This window comes from Eptatretus burgeri, chromosome 10 (genome assembly GCF_056783735.1).
Source record: "Eptatretus burgeri isolate ZD-2024b chromosome 10, Ebu_testis_v1, whole genome shotgun sequence".
Lineage (NCBI taxonomy): Eukaryota > Metazoa > Chordata > Myxini > Myxiniformes > Myxinidae > Eptatretus > Eptatretus burgeri.
The window spans coordinates 45,271,893-45,290,754 of record NC_140970.1 but is presented as its reverse complement, the minus strand read 5'-3'; positions in this window follow the sequence as shown (position 1 = coordinate 45,290,754).

Sequence of the window (18,862 nt, the reverse complement as noted above, 5' to 3'; positions counted from 1 at the left end):
TAGCCACTGATGGCAGGAACCCTCCATTAGTCTTGCCGTTGATCATGTTTGGTAAAAATCTGTTACCGTGCTAACTTGTGAACCAATGATTAGATTTTGACCAAACTTGATACAGGTATTATGAATAATTATGTGAAGATGAACTGATTAAATTTTGGCATTAAGAGGTCAAAGGTCATGTCAGGTAAAAATGTGATACTTCAGAACAGCTGAAGGGATTTAAATCAAACTTGGTACAAGTATTATGATGACGTCATAACGTGGGTGGAGGCATCTCAGTTTTTTATTATTATTATTATTTTTGAAGGGTCAACAAATTTTTGAAGGGTCAACTGGTGTCTTGCCATACTTACAAAACGACTCTTTCGTGCATTTGAGAAATACCAGTTATGACATGGATGCGTAATGGTTCATACAGGAGTCCTTGGCTTTGTCATTAAAAGTTTTGAAGGTCGCATTGCTTCTCTCAAGTTTGCAGATAGGCACCAACGTGGAGTTAGTCTGCTCATGGCCCTGATTTAAATCCACACAATTATTTTCTATGTTGCAATTTGTATGCTGTGAGTGGTTCTGGTTGTTCCAGTAATGACTTGGAACGACGGAGACTGCCCACTCTGCGGCTGGCTGTGGAGGTCTGGTTTATAATGTAGATGGCACAGGAGATGTCATGGCCGATAATGAGGCCAAGAAGTTTGGGAGACTGAACCTCTTCCAATGGCTGCCCATGGAAATAGATAACTGGGTTCATTTTTTGATGTTGAGATAGGGTGAGACTTTTTGATTTGACAGGATTGAAAGACGTTTCATTTATCAGCCCAGCAACTAATCAATTTCACATCGGCAGAGACTGATGCAGCTGTTTTCTGCCTGTCAGTAGAATTGGGGTGCTGTATAACAATGCGGAGTCATCTGCAAAAAGGAAGAGAGGGTTTTTCAGAGCATCGGAGAGGGAGTTTATGTAGATGAGGAACAAGACTGGGCCCAAGAACTGGCCTTGGGCCACTTCACCCTCCACTACGAGAGGAGATAAGAGGGTCCCATTGAGAGCAGTTCATGATAGAAGTTTTTCTACTTTTCAACCATAATGTGCTGAGCTTTCACGTTGAATATTGTGCCCAGTGTGAGCAACATACAGATACCTTACGGCAGTGGTTAAACTCCTGTGACCGTGGAGTAAACGGGAGTGGGGGTAACAACCTCGCACAGGATTCCATCTCAAATTGAGGTTTGTTCTCACATCCCATCTGCGACCCGTGGCGTGGCACGTTTAGCTGAAGGTGGTTTAATTAAATGGCGAAGCACCAATTTCGATGCCATTTATTTTCTGCGCTTTATGAATGGCGAGCATGTGTGTGGAATGGAATGAAATGCACGTGCTGCTTCTGCTCTTCTTTCTCATTTTAATCACACACATAAAGTCGAACCTCTAATTTTGTGTTGTCTTTTTTTTTTTAGTACAGTCATAATTATATCCTATTCCGGTTCATTTTCCATGTTGTGTGATTGGTACAACTTTTTCCTCCTCCTCCTCCTTCTTCCCCACCCTCACCCCCATATACAATTTGTAACTTGAATCTTATATCCCACACAAACTCCAAACATGTCTGTATGTTCCTTCCAGGTGTCGCTCAAGTGTTGGGGCTCACAATTTCTCGCTACGATGCTTTCATCCATTTTCTGATGGCAAGGCCATAGCTACAGACAAGGTGTTAGCTCCCCACCTGAGGTTTTCCCACAGGATGCCTCTCAGAATATAGTAAACAAAATCCCACTGTTTGAACAGGTTTTGTGGTTTTCTTGGAGATTACAAATGTCTTGGTTCTTGTAGATGCCATCCTGTATGGGTGTCTGGTTGTCTTGCCGTTGTTTGATAGCAGCTGTCTTGCAGGGGTGAAAGGTTCGATTAAGTCATAGATGTTGGCAGGAACCAAATTATGTTTGGCTTTAAAAGCTATCAGCGAAATTTTAAAATATATTGGTTGCCGTACTGGACATCATTGAAGTGTTTTGAGAATTGGAGTGATGTGGTCCATTTTCTGAACTTCATCGATGAATTAGGCAGTCATATTCTGAAGGAGTTGAAAGGATTTGAGGGAAAAACCTGCTAACAATGAGTTTTAGTAATCTAAGCACGATGTTATGAAAGCATGAAATAAAGTTTCATTAGTCCTCCAATTTAGCCATGATCAGATTTAAGTAATTTTGTGTAGATAGAAGGAAATCTATTTACAGATTTCAGCAATGTGCAGGTTGGAGGAAAGAGCTTGGTCCATTGTGACACCAAAGTTTAAAACCATAGCAGTAGATGTGAGATGGTGATCTCCAATATCACTATCTGGGGTTGGATCTTTTATAAGAATGGATGAAGATCTAAGAATTGGCATGCGACGAGATGAGACTAAACCATCTAAGAGCACATCCAGAGATAGCAAAACAGGACTTGATGCACCTGATTGCGTCACATCTCAGAAAATAAGCAAACTCGAGGTGTATTAGTACTTGGGTGGGAAACCTCCACGGCCGGGTGTTATAACCTGAGAGACTGCAGTGTGAACTAATTTGGTACTTGAAGTCTGCTCACCGCTGAGCAGCTGTCTGGCCTTGGATTTGTTCCTGTTTTGAGTCCAATCGGACGAAAATTGTCATGCTGATGAAGCGGCGGAAGATGGTGCGGCAACTCGATGCCTCCTGACCTTCAAAAGGAAGCATAAATGAGGCTGTCATGTAAGTATTTACGTTGTGGACATCAAAGATCCGATGGCATGTTTTGAAAAGAGTAGGTCATTTTGTACTGATACCCTGATCATATTTCCTGCCTTAGAGGTTCAATGTGATGTCGAAGTTAATGACTGTGTAAAGGGATATGGACATTAACTTAGATCAAGCTAGAAGACAACTTAATTGATAGATTAAATTAAGTGGTGTCGATCGTGTGCAGAACTAATGGGCCAAATGGTCTCCTCTGTCCTGAGCTGTCTAATACTGTGCATTCAAATGGTCATCTCGGGTGATGTGCAGAACACTTGAATAGCATGGCTTTGCTCATGGCACACACACACACACACACACACACACACACACACACACACACACACACACACACACACACACACACACACACACACACACACACACACACACACGATTAATGTTTCTCAGATAACTATTATATAATTTGAATTCAAAATCATTAATGAATTTATCTTTGGCCTAAATTGTGTAGTTTGAACCATGACCTTTCATTGTATTGTGAGCCACTCTTCTCAAATTCTCGTGATGCCTGCCTGCCCTCTCTGTTTCATATGTGCCACCATTACTAGTGAGTGACAGACTGCAGCCACATCCTCGTGACTTATTCCAAATCTCCCAGACTCAATGGTATATCATGTGATCTGATGGCATATAAATGATCTGGTGCCTCTCCAGCCATTTCTATAACCATAGCCCAATACGTACTAATTTAATGATTCAAATTAATCCCACCATTTGAGTCAGCCAGGATCGTTTTTTGGCTCAAGTCTTTCACAAACTGACTGTCCAGGCCTGACGTTCGACTTGGCCAGGGTGCTGGCAATAAGTTTCCGACTCTTCACAAAGCACACCGAGGGGTCTTTAACATCAACTAATGACCAGTGCTGGCAAACGAATTCTTCGGCTTCACACCCATCTAAGGAAGGCCGCACACAATAATCCCTCACTCCCCATGTGAACCATTAGGATAATGCTTTATAGTTTTGTCGTGAATCACCCATACTAGACAGCTGAAACGTGAGTGTGCATAATCTAAGCTTTCTTGCCATATACAGTACTGTGCAAAAGTAAATGGGTTGTTCCAATGATATTCATACTTTATGGTAAATTCATCAAATTATCAGCGATAACAGTCATATATGTGTTTATTATTGTAAACTAACAGCCGATATAAATGTGTGTGAAGCAAAGTGTTTCATGAAATAGCGAGAACAGTGTCATTAAAAGTGTCAGTCACTACTTTGTGTGTCCATCCTTTGCCTTCTTGGAGTGCCATCGCTCTTTTACACATCCTTCCTGTGTACGACTGAAGCATTCTTACAGGAATATTGTGCCAAATATCCTGTCGTACATTTCACAGTTCTGTCTTGTTACTTGGGTTCCTCTTGTTCTTCTCTGTTTCCAGGTAATCCCACATGGCATCGATGGGACACACGGTTGGACTCTGGGCCATTCTAACAGTTGGAGCACACCAGCTGTAACCTTGTTCTCCAAATACTGTTTCAAGTGTGTGTTTGTGTGTTTTGGATCACTATCTTGTTGGAAAATGAATCCTTTTCCGATTAAACGATTTTCCATGAAGAACTGCATGGTGCTGCAGTATCTGCTTGCACTTCTCTTTTGTTACCATCCCATTGATTTAAAGTTTTCCAATGCCAAAAGCTGAGATACAACCCCGGACAGTCACAGAGTCGGCTACAGAGTTTAATAGTCGGCTACAAACGGTGTGTCGCAATGTTCTCCAGTTGTTTCGCATATGAACTGACATCTCTTCGATCCAAAAAGTTCAACCTTCGATTCATCAGACCAGAGTACCCAATTTCATTGTTCCATCATCCACGTTTGGTGATGCCTTGCAATTTCACTATTTTCACCATATATTTTGTGTTTTCAGCACTGGTTTTATTCCTGCAACTCTGCTATGGAGACCTATGGCATTTAGGCATTCTGTGTACAGTGCTGGATTAGATGTTAATGCATGTTCAAACTGCTCTCATTTCATTTGTCAGCTGCTGACTTGGTTTTCTTCTATCATGTAAGCTGAGCAACTTCATGTGCTTGTCTTGCCTTGGGGGATTCTTCTGGGTCTTCCTGGCCTTTTCTTATCTTGAACCAAGCCAGTTTCCTTCAGGCGGTGTAAAGTACCTCACACCATTGTAGAAGATGTTCAGCTTTCCTGCTATTTCCCTCATCATGTGCCTTTCTTCTCAAAGAGTTTGCATCTTCATACGCTGTGTTAATTGATTAGTTGCCGACCACCATCCTTGTTATTAATATATATATATAAATAAACTCATCAGTGTCCAGGGTGGATTATGTGCACAAGCTTCTCGGTAACTGTTAAATTGTGCAAAATTATCATTATGTCAGCACAATGTTATTCAATCTACCTTATTTATACCCCTTCTGAATAACAAAGTTCAACATACTATAAAGCTGTTAGTTTATGTTGTTTGAATATTGCTTGACGAAAAAATATTTTCACGAAAAAAATAAGTGACCACTATATTCGTTATTGTTGTGTGTCTGTCTGTCTGTCTGTCTCTCCCGAGCATAGCGCCATGGGTTTTGATCCGATCCTGATAAAATTTTGGTGGGAGGTTTATGTCATGATCTGGTTGTGTTTTCCTGAAAATGGGCGTGGTGCGCCCATTATGGACGGAGCCACGCCCAAAAAACATGTTTTTCGGGGGTCGCCGATTTCAATTTGCAACTTCTCCTAGGGGGTTTGTCGAATCTGGCAGGGGTTTTGGTATTTGGTTTGCCCAATGGCACCTGCATAGCCCCACGGAGCTCGATTCTTCATTTTCGTCCCAAGGTCAAGGTCACAAGGTAACGAACTTAGAAAATTGCGATTTTGACATAAAAATCCATCTTCTCCAAGGGGGTTGTCGAATCTGGCAGGGGATTCGGTATTTGGTTAGCCAAATGGCACCTGCATAGCCCCACGGAGCTCGATTTTTCATTCTCGTCACATGGGCATGAACTCAGAAAATTTCGAATTTTGACATAAAAATCATACGACCGCCCAAACTTTGAGAGCTAGGATGACAATATTTTTTATGCATAATCTTGAGGTCATTCCCCACCTAAAGTGTTGAAACCATTTTGCTCTATCTCGAACACCTTGCCCGTGGCGCCCCCTTCAAGTTTGTTTTTACGCTGATTTCATCAAATTATGGATAATCCGAGGAGTGCGAAATGCCATATAGCCTATATGACGTTATGTTGTTCCTGGAATGTTCCAGAGGAAGTTTTGCACCAAAGGTCACAATCCTTGACCTTTGACCTTTAAAGTTCACAAAGGTCAAATTTTCAAAGTTGTGGGAATCGAACCGGGTTTTCGACCTTCTGTGACGAACTAACTCCATTAAGCTATAGCACGTATCCTGTTTCCTTATTTTAATGTCCACAACATTGTTTTGTGACCTTTAAAGGTTATGGAAAGGTCAAATTTTTAAAGTTGTTGTATGAAACCGGGTTTTCGACATTTTGCAGCTAATAATCTGTCACTCCTACCACATCATGTTGATCATTTTTACAACTTGGTCAAACATTATCACATTGTCTCATCCTTGACTTCTGAAACAATCTACATCATCAAATACCGCTCGTGAACCATCGTCGTCTTCAGACTTGTTCCTCACTATTTTGGACAAATAAGTCTTGCACTACTGGTGATTGCATGGTGGATTAAAATTTGTTTGTACCTTAGTGTAGTCAATATACCATCAAGTTCTAGCAATGTTCCAACACCACTTGATGACATGCACCCCAACCCTGAATTGAACCTCCTCCATGCTTAATTGTTAATTTCAAGCAAGGCTCTTTATAAGTTTCACTTTTTTGTCTTCTCACATACTATCTCTGATTAAAGCCAAATAACTGAGACTTTGACTCGTCTATCCAAAACACTTTGACCATTGTTCCATAGTTCAATTTCTGTATGACTGTGCACATTTTTAGCCTTGTCGTCTTGTGTTCTCCTTTCTCGACAGTGGTTTTCTTACTGAAAACACATACTTTAAGATCTGATTTTGAAAAGTGACCTTCATCCTGTTGATGGATGGACAATGACACCTCAGCCTTCTACCAGTTCCGTTGTCAATTCAACACTTATAATTTTTAAGTGGTGAAGCCGCTTCACTATTTGGGTATGTCCTTCCTTCCATCTGTCCGTCAAAAATAAAGAAGCAGAACCTTTCTAACCCACAGTGTTTAATTCTAGAGGGCTCTAAAGGGTAATTCTAAAGAGTAATTCTAATGGGTTATCAAGGGTAATTCTAAAGGGTTCTAATGGGTAATTATAAAGGGTAATTCTAAGGAGTCATTCTAATGGGTTATAAAGGGTTCTAAAAGGTTCTAAAGGGTTATATTGGGTAATTTTAAAGGGTAATTATAAAGGGTTATATTGGGTAATTCTAAAGGGTTATAAAGGGTAATTCTAATGGGTTTTGTTCATTTCTAGGTTTTGCCTATTTCATATTTAAAATGCCAAACTGAACCGCTCCCCTCGCGCATGGGTGTGGTTTTTTCCCCCCTATTCCCTAAGAATATTATCTTAAAGTGTTGCTCATCCTTGTTAGATGGCTCTTTAGGTCTTCCAGTCCTGGATTTGTCAATTACAGATAGTGTTTATCTGTACTTGTCCGTTGTGCTTCAGATACCACACCTTGAGAATCCAGTGATGTGAGCTATTTCACTCAATGTTCTTCCTTATTTTGCAGAAACACAAGTCTATGGTGATCTTCTTTAAAAAATTTCGACATTTTGTTTCAAGTTTACAGTTCATCATTAATAGATCTGTATTCTGCAGGACGAAAAGTAGATTTTTTAACTTTATGGATGTGTATGGAGAAACACCAGATGTTAATGATGAGGAAGACCTGACAATGAATCATCAATACAATTGATTGGTAAATGTGATGGATTAGCAACACTTTGAAACAAGATCCTTCGTCCAAACTCAAGGAAAGTTCAAGAGAATAATTTAACTGCTAAAGTGCCCCCATGCAAATGGGGCATGTTCAAATGGATGAAGAAATTTCGAGAGCAAGGAATGTCTACTGGGACACAGTGCCACCCAATGTCAAGTGCATGACCTGATGTGCGATGAGAAAGCATGGTATCATTGGACTGCTCTGGTTCTAATATAAGAGGGGGATGGTAATGCCATGACCATCGACTCTGAGTGCGACATTGAAGTGCTGGATGAGTTCTCGGCTTCTCATAGTCACAGGTGAAGCTTTTGAAGAGAAGAACAATGGCTTCAGCAGGATGGGGCAACTTCTCACACCTCCAATGGGTCCCGTGAGTGGGTGACGAGCCACTTCAGTGAGAGAATGATTGGCCAATGCTTCAGTGTCAAGTGGTCTCCACATTCCCCTGATCTGCGCACATTAGATTTTTATCTTTGGTATCTTACCTCTCAAAGACATTGTGTACAAGGATTACCCCAGATGCATCTTTGAGCTAAAACAAGCAATCACAAAGAAAATTAGCTCCATCCCACTTACCGAATGTCAACGCATAATCAACAACTTCTCCTGTCGTGTTCAAATCTGTATTCGGTGCAGAGGTGGTCATTTGGAGCATGTGATCGACTGAATGCCAAACTAGTCTTACAAGTTACAATTCTGATATTTGGTACACCTGTCATATTTTTTTACAGCTTTGGGGGTTTTTGAACACGCCTCTCCTATAATTGTACTGATTGCAGTCTCCTACCTTGATGCACTGTATTTATAGGCAGTATTTTTTTTGTTTTCATGAGACTGCTTGCCTTTATTCAGCCAACACATGCACAAAATAATCTGCTTCAGGTGAATTCATGGCTTCACTTTTTCAAGGTGTTGGTGTCTGTGTGTAATGTTTTCCATGCTCATGCTGTGCCTTACAATGCACTTTTAAAAGCAACCAAATATATGATGCAAATTTAGGAAGTGCACATTCTGTGTTTGCAGCTAATGAGTGAGTTATTTTTTTTATCAGGCAAGTCACACAAGCATGAAATAATATCCAGACGAGTGTGTTGTATTAGAAACAAGGTGTAAGCAAGGCTGTAGTATAGTATATTGTGGCTTGCTGTCAGTTGTTACCTGATGGGTGTTTAACACCTGTACAGGTCTTTCCAGTCAATGCAGTCAGCTCCCTCGCTTTTAGTAAACTCATTCGTATCTCTTGTAAATCCATAAGCGTCCTGAATTAAATCCGCTTATTTGCTTCCTATTGTACTCGAATAGTGGTTACAGTCAAAACGCCTCTGTATTGACTCTCCTGTGCCATCCAAAAGTTCTTGATGCGTTTTGCTAATGGCTTTCAAACCCATGCTGAGTCATAATTCTTTGTCATGCCAGCAATCCTGGAGCAGGCAATGGGTTAAACTGCTGTCTGCAAGGATGGAAAGCTTTAATAAGGGGACCAGTGGCATCCAGCGTGCAATTCTCGGCCTGCGTTGTTCATCGCGATTAGAAAAAAAGAAAAAAAATTGAAATGAAGTGCTTTAATAAACAGACACTCTCAGAGCAGGTTGTGTGCACTCAAGATAAGGGAAGGCGACCTACATGACAGTTTGGCCCTTTAAGACTCGATACCATCTTGGTTTAAGTTCAGTAGTCTAATTTGCAGTTGCACCAAGCATTTAGAGACTTTACATTGAGAGATTGTGCCCTGTTTGCCTCTTTCCACAGAACCAGGACTTGAAAAGTCTCTACTTGACTGCAAGACCCAACTCGCTTGGGGGCTGACCAGGTGCGTGGCATGGTTTGAGCGTTTGGGTAGAACCAGACTGGGTTTGAACTGAACTCCTGATCCATGTGTCTCCTAGTTCATGATTTGAGAAACCCAAGTACAAGTCCCATATACAATGTGTTTGTCCATCATCTACTCTTATCCTTGTAATTCGTGTAAACGTACACCGATGGCGAGGAATATCTTTGTCCAGCACGTGATTGATATGTGTACAAGCTCCTCCATGAGGCTTAGATCACTGGAAAAACAACAACTTTCAGAACTGAAATAAAACTCATAATAATAATTGTACATTATTTATACTACTTTGGATTTTCTTGATATTTACTTTGTTTTTACCCAACCAAAACTTGCACAATGCATTGTTATGATAGCACATTTATCAATTGTTTATGAAAAATAATCAGACTTAAAAGTTTAGAAACGACTCTCCCGGATTGCCATGTGCACTTTTTAAAGTTTTGTTTGCTTTAGCGCTTCTGCCAAAATAGTACGCTTTGAAAGTTTCATTTATACCTGGTGTAATAGTTATGGTGGTGGGCTTGGGATCCTTGGATCCATATTTTGTGACCATATTTTGTGTGACCTAATTTATGTAAAAATATGTGTGACGTGATTTATGAATGATGGGAAGGTGAAAAGTTTGCATTGAAGGCCATTACTCAGAACAGGAGAGAAAGAGGACAGACAATGTTGGTTTTACAATATGGACTGTTTTTTTTTTTTGTTTTTTTTTTGGTCATATCTGGATTGAACGATTGTGAATCTATCTACATTACATTGCATGTCACATTTGTCGCACCTTCTGACTCACGGAAACTAAATTGAGAAGGGTTCGAGACCGGTTCGAGACAACCGCGACGACTCTGTGACTATTTTGAGATAAAATTTGTCGCACATTTTTTGAACATGTTCAAAATTCCAGCGACACCAGAGCGACGTCCTGCGACTCGCGCGAGGAAATTGAGAACCACCGCGAACGTTTCCAGACATTTTGGAGAATCTCGTTCGCATTTTGTCACGAGCTGTCGCAGCCCAATGAAATACAGGCTTTACGGTTCCTGATAGCTCCTGATGGTTGGTGACAGTTGCTGACCGTTCCTTACAGCTCCTGCCCATCAGTTACAGCTCCTTGTTCGTTACAGCCCCTGATAGCTCCTGACAATTGGTGATGGTTACTTACAGCTCCTGACCGTTGGTGACGGTTCCTTACAGCTGCCTGTTGGTTACAGTTCCTGATAGCTCCTGATGGTTAGTAATGGTTGAACCATTCCTGCTGGTTCTGCTCGGTACCTGGCTCTTGGTGTACCTGATTCTTGGCATCCCTGGTTCTTAGGGGTGATGACGTGACATTGATTGGTGTTCTAGCTTGTTTGCAGGTGGGTGCACGGTGAGGCAGGGCGCTGGCAGTGGACCAAGGCACATTCACGCATTTTGGGACGCACGACGACTTCTGCCTTGGTAAGCTGAGACCGGATTTCTTTTCCCCCTGAATGATCTGCTGGGTACCCATGTCTCGTATTTAATTGTAAAGTAAGGCATAGTGATAAGCATTTGCTCTTTGTTTATTTTTTCTAAAACTGTTTGTTGAATTATTTCTTTGTTTGAGATTATTTTGCTGATTGATCATTTTGATTGATTTGAAATCCTCCATTTACACCACAAGGAAATAAAAAGTTCTTCAGTTTATTTATTTTTCTTAATAATAAATTCCTTGACGTTTCAACCAGTCCCTGCTTGTCCTTTCCTTCCATTGATCCAGCATTGCCCGAACCTAGATAGACTGGGAGGTAATTCCCAAACTAATTAACCTGTCATAGTCGGTGTGCACTCGTGGTAAATGCTCGGCCGCCTTACTTAAGATCTCATCAAGAAAGATTGGTGCATCGCCGAGGGCGCATTCCCTGGTCAGGCAGCCACGTGACCTCCAGTTAAACGGAAAATTTGACGGTCGATACTGGAACTTGTGGTTAACTGATTGGTGTTTGTGGTTGTTAAGCAACCCACCCTACCACAAAGTTCATTGTGAGCGGTGAACCCTGGTCCGGTTCTTCTGAGGATAAATGAGGATTAACCCCCTCATAATACACTCGGTACCCATGACCACAAACTGGTGTCAGGAGTGGGATTTTTCGAACCCCCTGATCAACAAATTGTTGATCAGGAGTGGAATATTTGGACCTGTGGTGCACTTCACACACCTCATATTCAGAGCTGTTTAGATTAAATTTTGTAAAAATTTATTGGTGTCGGACAATGGCGGACCAACACGGGCAGGTCCCGATGGGCAATGGAGATGATGTAAATATGGAGAAGGAATTGATCCAGGACCCACCTGAAGTTGCAATGGAGGGTGAAGAGGAAGCAATGGGAGAGATGGAAAATAACACCCACCCTCGGCCTCAGGAAAATGCAGCATTATGCGTTGGAGGTACGTTACTCATAGGTTCAAAGCACGTTACTCATAGGTTAGAAACAAGTTTTGGGTACGTTAATCATTACCTCGATGTGTTTTGACTAATGAGTAACTTACAAGTAACGTGTGTCGACGTGTGTCAACGATCGCACAACGTGCCTACAACTTATGGCCAGCGTAGCGGAACGTGTGAGTCCAGCCTACGTCGTAAAATTTCAAGCATGCTAAAATTTGAGGACAACCGCAATGCACAACGATGAAAGCCAGCGTACTACGCCGTATGACAGTGTTTTTCAGCGTACTCTTAATGTATACAAAACTTACCCATAACGTATTCGATGTGTGTCAGCGTTTTAGACAAATTTTTCATAAGTCGGCATACGCTGGCTAAATCGTCAAGGTGTGACAGCGCCTTAATGAAGAGTAAGACAATACATTGGGAAAGTATTGTCAATTGAACAATCAGCATCCACAAAGGTGTAGCAACATGTTAAACTACTTATTGGCTTGTAGTGCCACCAGAAACCAAGTTTGAGTGAAAGTTTAACCAACTTCTTATGTCAAGTACAAGTCCAGTACAAGTCTGCAATGGTCATCAACACCGGTTTACAAGAAGTTTATGGATTTAACAAACAAAATCTTTATACTTCTGAGGCTTAACAATCTCACGTCCTCGTCTAGTATGCTGCACAGTTGGATGCATGTGTGTTGCAGTGTGTGTGCAGTCAGGTGTGTAATGTTCTCTCTCAGATGGAGCTGGTTGTGGCATACCTGCTCCACTGTTCCCATCTTCATGAGGGGTATTGTTCATGTTGCTCATCACAGCATATTCTTGCTCACGAGGGGTCATGACGTCGTCTTCAGGGGTCATGAGAACTGATGGTGGCTCATTCGTTCTCAAAAGATGATGTCTGTTCCTGTGTAATCCACTCCTGATGCCATTGTCAACCCAGTATGATCTGGGGTGTGAATCCACTTTGGTCACGATGGCTGGCTGCCAGGTGTTCTTCCTCCTGATGCGAACAGTGTCACCTGGCTGCAGGTTAGCCAGCGATCTTGCCGATCTGTCATGATAGACTCTGTTTCAGCTTCTGTTGCATCAACTGTGCTCTGTGATCTACTATTGCTGGTTTGAGCAACTGCCTGGTGACTGGTATCTTGGATCTCAGCGTCCTGCTCATTAAGATCTGTGCCGGCGAGAATGATGTACCCGTGACAGGGGTATTTCGGTACTCCAGAAGTGCCAGGTAAATGTCGTCATCAGCTTTCTTCATCATCCTCTTGATGGTTAGGCTAAAACGTTCACTTTGGCCATTGGACTGGGCAAATCCAGGACTGGATGTCGACTGTTTGATTCCCCAGTTTGGTGTGTACCACCTGAACTCTTGGCTGTCAAACGGCATATTGTCACTCATGAACTCATCTGGAATGCCATGACGTGTGAAGACCTCCTTCATCTTAGTGATGATCGTGGTGGCAGTCTTGTCCTCGATCTCTACCACATCCGGATGCTTGCAATAGTAATCAACCACAAGTATATAGTTTTTGCTTTGATGTGTGAGGACATTGGCTCCCACCTTCTGCCATGCAAGCTCAGGTATGAGGTGTGGTCTCAACGGCTCCATGGGCTGTGTATTCCTATGGCTGGGGCAAACTGCACAGTTGACTACTGTCTATTCAATGTCTGCAGTCATGTTGGGCCAAAACAGAGCACCAGCGGCCCTGGCTTTCGTTTTCTCAGCTCCAATGTGACTCTCATGAAGCAGAGCCAGCATCTCACTCTTCAGTGAGCTCAGGATCACAATGTGGTCACCAACACACAGCAGTCCTTCAGCTATGTGTAACTCATGTTTGACCAGCCAGTAGTCCTGGAGGACGCTCGGAGCACTGTGCTTCTTTTTTGACCATCCCATCATGGCTACCTGCTTTACCATCTGGAGGTCAAGGTCCTCAGCAGCTGCAACTCTGACCTACTCTTATCTCATGGCAGTCACTGGCATGTCACGCACCAGGCAGTGAACCATGATTTATGTCACCCCCCCATCTGCTCGTCTGATCGGTCACCAGGTAAGTATGCACGATTCAGTGTGTCGGCTGCATACATGTACTTACCCAGGACATACCTTACATCTAGTTCATAGTGCTGTCATCTCAAAAGCATTCTCTGCAGTCGTAGAGTCACGTTGCCCAAGGGTTTCTTGAAAATTGCCTCTCGAGGGTGATGATCCGTCTGCACATTCACTGGCTTTCTGTACACATACTGGTGGAATTTGTGGCACACGTAGCAGATTGCCAACAGTTCCTTTTCGATCTGCGCATAGTTATTTTCAGTATCTGTCATGGACCTTGGTGCGTCTTGAACTGGCCGACCCTCCTGGAGCAGACAACAACCAAGCCCACTCTGACTAGCATCTGCTTGAATTGTCACGGCTTGGAGATGTCGTAGTATCTCAGAACCGGTTCTGTTGCCAATGCTGCTTTGACCTTGTTGAGACCATGTGTGTGTTCCGCTTCCCAGCTTCAGGCTGCGTCTTTCTTGAGCAGTGCACGGAGTGGTGCCGTGGTCTCCGACTCGTTCGGTATATATTGTGCTCGGTATTTGACCATGCCCAACAGGCGCTGAAGTGCTGGCTTGTATTCTGGTGTAGGCATGTCAGCAATCACTCGGATCTTGGACTTGTCTGGTGTCAGTCCCTCTGGAGTGATGATGTTGCCCATGTGCAGCACTTTGGGCACTCAGAACTGGACCTTGATCCTGTTGAACTTCACCTGTTGTTGGCAAGCTCTCTGCATAACCTTGTGCAATATTTGGTCATGTTCTTCCATGGTTTCAGCGGCAATGATCATGTTGTCGGCGATGACCTGCACACAAGGAATGTCGCCGAAGGCCTCCTGGTTTTTTTATGCATAATTTCACTTGCACACCATCTGCCAAAAGGCATGCAGAAGAATTTCATCCTTCCCCAGGGTGTATTAAATGTGCACAGGTAGGAGGACTCCTCTGTCAACTTCACATACCAGTACCCATCCGCCATGTCAATCACTGTGAACAACTTCTTGTTGTTCAGTTGTCTCTGCACATCACTTGGTGTTGGCATTGTGTTTCTCGCTTGATTGCACGGTTCAACAGCTTTAGGTCCAGGCAGATTCTCATGCGGCCATCTCTTTTTTTTCAGTGATTACGAGGTTACTAACCCAGTCGGTGGGCTTGTCGACCTTGGCCACAATACCACGTTTCTCCAACTGCTCCAGAGTGTCTTTCAGCTTCTCATACTTTGCATAGTAGTGGGGCAACTTAGCATAACAATTGTGCATTTTGTAAGGAAAGTACCAAATTTGGCACACTAGTAGCCTAACATATTATGAACAGATTTGGATATTGGGCCATCTCAAAATTTTTGATGGCAGTGTTAAATGGCTGCCACAGCCATCAGCGGCTGAATTTGAGATGGCCCAATATCCAAATCTGTTCATAATATGTTAGGCTACTAGTGTGCCAAATTTGGTACTTTCCTTACAAAATGCACAATTGTTATGCTATATTTAGCTAAGTTGCCCCACTATAGGGAAAGCGTCTGGCTGGCCGAACAGTCGGCGTGACATCTGGATTCAGCTCAATTTTGTACTCCTGCTTGTACTGATTAGTGCCTGTGAACACGTGTGTCTTGCTCGAGCAGCCTCTCCTTGGTCAGTGGAGCATGCAGTGAATCTATACGCTTGATAAGGCCCAGCTTCTCACATGCGTTTTGCCCTAGTATGGGAACAGTGGTTTTCTCAGTTACATAGAATGATTCTCTAGTCCTGCCCTTTGTGCTTGCATGGAATCACTGTTGTATCCAATGGCTGAATCTTGCCATCACCAAAAGCAGTGAGAATGATGTTGGTGGGTGTTATGGTGTGCTCAGGAATTGCAATATTCAAGGTAGCAAGCGGGATTACGTTTGCCTGGGCACCTGTGTCGAGCTTGATGTTCACCACACTCTGGCCAACTGTAAGCTGTTCTTGCCACCTGCCCGCAGACCGGGTGATGCCATCCATCATCCAGGTTACCGATGAGCACTGAATCTATGACCAGAAACTCTTCAGTACCTTGCTCGGGATCTGCATCCAGAAGACGTACCCTTCTTGTGCCACCACTCTTGCATACAGCAGCCCAGTGATTATTGCCTCCACACTTGGCACACGTTTTGCCAAATGCTGGACACCTGCGCGGCCGAGGACTGTTTCTTGCCACAGTACTCGCACACAGGCCGAGTAAGGCTTTCCTGTCACCTTTTTGTATCTCTGGCATGGCTCTGGCTGCAGGCTTGGTCTTGGCTTGCACGGGAAAGGTGGTGTGTTGTTGTTGTCTCTTTTAATCCACTGCATACATTTGCTTGGCACCCTTCATGCTGTTGAGCTGCTGCCTGCTTGATTTGAGGGCATGGCATATTGTTACTGGGCCGGGTATGGGTGGGGATAAACGACCACTAGGTGGAGCAGTGGAGTCGTCTCCCATTGAACACCCGGAATTTAGGTTGTGACTCTCGGACAACTACGAAAGGTCACGGGTCACTTCGAGGACCATGAATCGCCAATAATTCGACCGCGTGGGGTAGGGTCAATTGCCAAACTTCAATATACCTAATTACCCACATGGGCAAAGCTACCGGGGAATTCACACCCTCGACGGACCTCGAGCGGAACGAGCCGTTACCGTGTGTAACCTGAGCGGAGGTTACCAAGGCCCGTCGGACCAAATGAACAATTTACAGCCTCGCTATTTCTCAATCCACACCATGCCAAGCCAATGAAAGACACAGAAACGAGCTGGAATATTTAACAAAAGGGATATTTATTTATAATGGGGCAGGGGAGCACGCAAGAAGGCAGAGTTAACCGAATAAAAGGAATGCAATTTACACACGCGGCATTAAACGTTTCTACTTAAAAGACGGGCCCACACACAGACACCCCCCCCCAAAAAAAGAAATGGTGGCTGCGGCCTTTATTGATACCTCCAGCTCAGAGGGAAGGTGAGCTGGAGGTAAGGATCTGGCTTGGACCTTTCTGCTTCGTGCAGTTCTCGACGATCTGGCCCGGTGGGACTCGAACCTGCAACACGATGCCACTCCAAGCATCAGGTACGGAGGGTAGCGTCGGGCGCTGGCACGCTTCACCGGCAAAACAGGTGACGAAGCAGGCAAAGCAAGTCAGCTCGGCAGGCAGACAAGCGATTCTCCTCCGGCTCACAGGCAGGCGATTTCCGGCGGGAAGACTCACTCAGCCGGTCGACCCACACAATTATCCCTCTTTATTGACAGGTGGGAGGGATCTGTCTCATCTCATTCCCCTCCTCATTGGACAGGTGTGTCGCACGATCTCCTGGCCATCCGAGATTGGTCGGGGGGGTGGGTGCTCATGTCTCCACCCCTTGACCAGGAAGTTGAGCAGCAATATGTTGCGTTGGCTCCCCATTGGTCGAGAGGCGGCAAACATGCTCGCACCACTCTGATTGGCTGAGAGGGGCGCCATGCCCGTATTTGGAGCGAAATCCAAGACGCCAACGTCCAAAGAAACCCCGCCTGGCACACTGGACTCCACCCACGTACGTGCTGATGACACGCACGCGTGCAATGGTGCCGATGGATGATGGTGGAAGGAAGTGAAGATAGGTGTCGTCGTTGTGGTTGTTGGTAATAGTTGTTATTGATAATGTAAAATGTAAAAATCCGAACTATAAAATAACTCACAGCGCACATACAATTAATCACCCATTAAACATGGGATGGGACCCCACCTAGAAACACATACTTACCGATATAACACATACCGATATAACTGATCTATAGGACCTGGCTGTTGTGTGCAGTAAGCTTCCAAATCCACAACAATATGTCCAAAGCTTTCTGCAGTGTGACCTCACCTTCCCGAAGAAGTCTCTCCTTGGATCTCTCGTCTCGCACACCAAACACAATCTTATCTCGAATCATGAGTTCTTGTTGAGGTTCGAACTCGCACATGGCTGCTTGCGTTCTGAGTTCAATGAGCCATTGGTCGATCGTCTCACCCTCCTCCTGTTCACGTTTCCAAAAACGATACCTCTCGTACACAAAGTTTTTTCCTTGGTCTGCAGTAATCCGTGAACTTCCGCAGCACCAACTCATAATCATTCACATCGTCACCCTCAGCAAAGGTGAACGTCTTCTGAATAGCCAGGGAGTCCGGTCCCGCCAATATTAGCAAAATGGCGACCTGAACGTCAGCGTCTTTTCTTCTTGAGCTCAGCGGCCTTGAAGTAGTGAGAGAATCGTGCGGCCCACTTGGCCCATGCATCGGCAGCATTCGATGCCTTCAAACTCATTGGTCCGGGAGGCTTTAGGACTTCCATGGTGGCGTTTGGTTCGCTTAACTGACACCATGTAACAGCATCGACCACACACACGTCTCTGGCTCAAGCAGAAGTGGCGCTTCATTTATTGGCCCACATCAGGAACACTATATATACACATTCTGTGAGGATATATTTGACTATTTTTGCAATGATTATCAATTGTATTCCTTTCGGGATTAAAATAATCGTAAAAATATGAAAAAATATCCAATTTATATCTGGCAAGTGGCAACTCTGCCGGACTCCCGAGACTTCATCCACCCTTGGGCTTAAACGCTTTCGAAATGACGTTTTCTCGTGCTTGAATGGGTGTTACACAATCACGAGCACGTTATGGTGGGACAAAGAATCCGTACAAGGCCCTGAGGTGGGGGATGGGGATGGTGGTGGGGGATGGGAATGGTGGTGGGGGATGGGGATGGAGGTGGGGGATGGGGGATGGAAATGGTGGTGGGGGATGGTGCTGAGGTGGGGGTGGGGATAGAGGTCGGGGATGGGTATGGTGGTGGGGAATGGAGGTGGAGGATGGGAATGATGGTGGGGGATGGTGATGAGGTGGGGGATGGGGATGA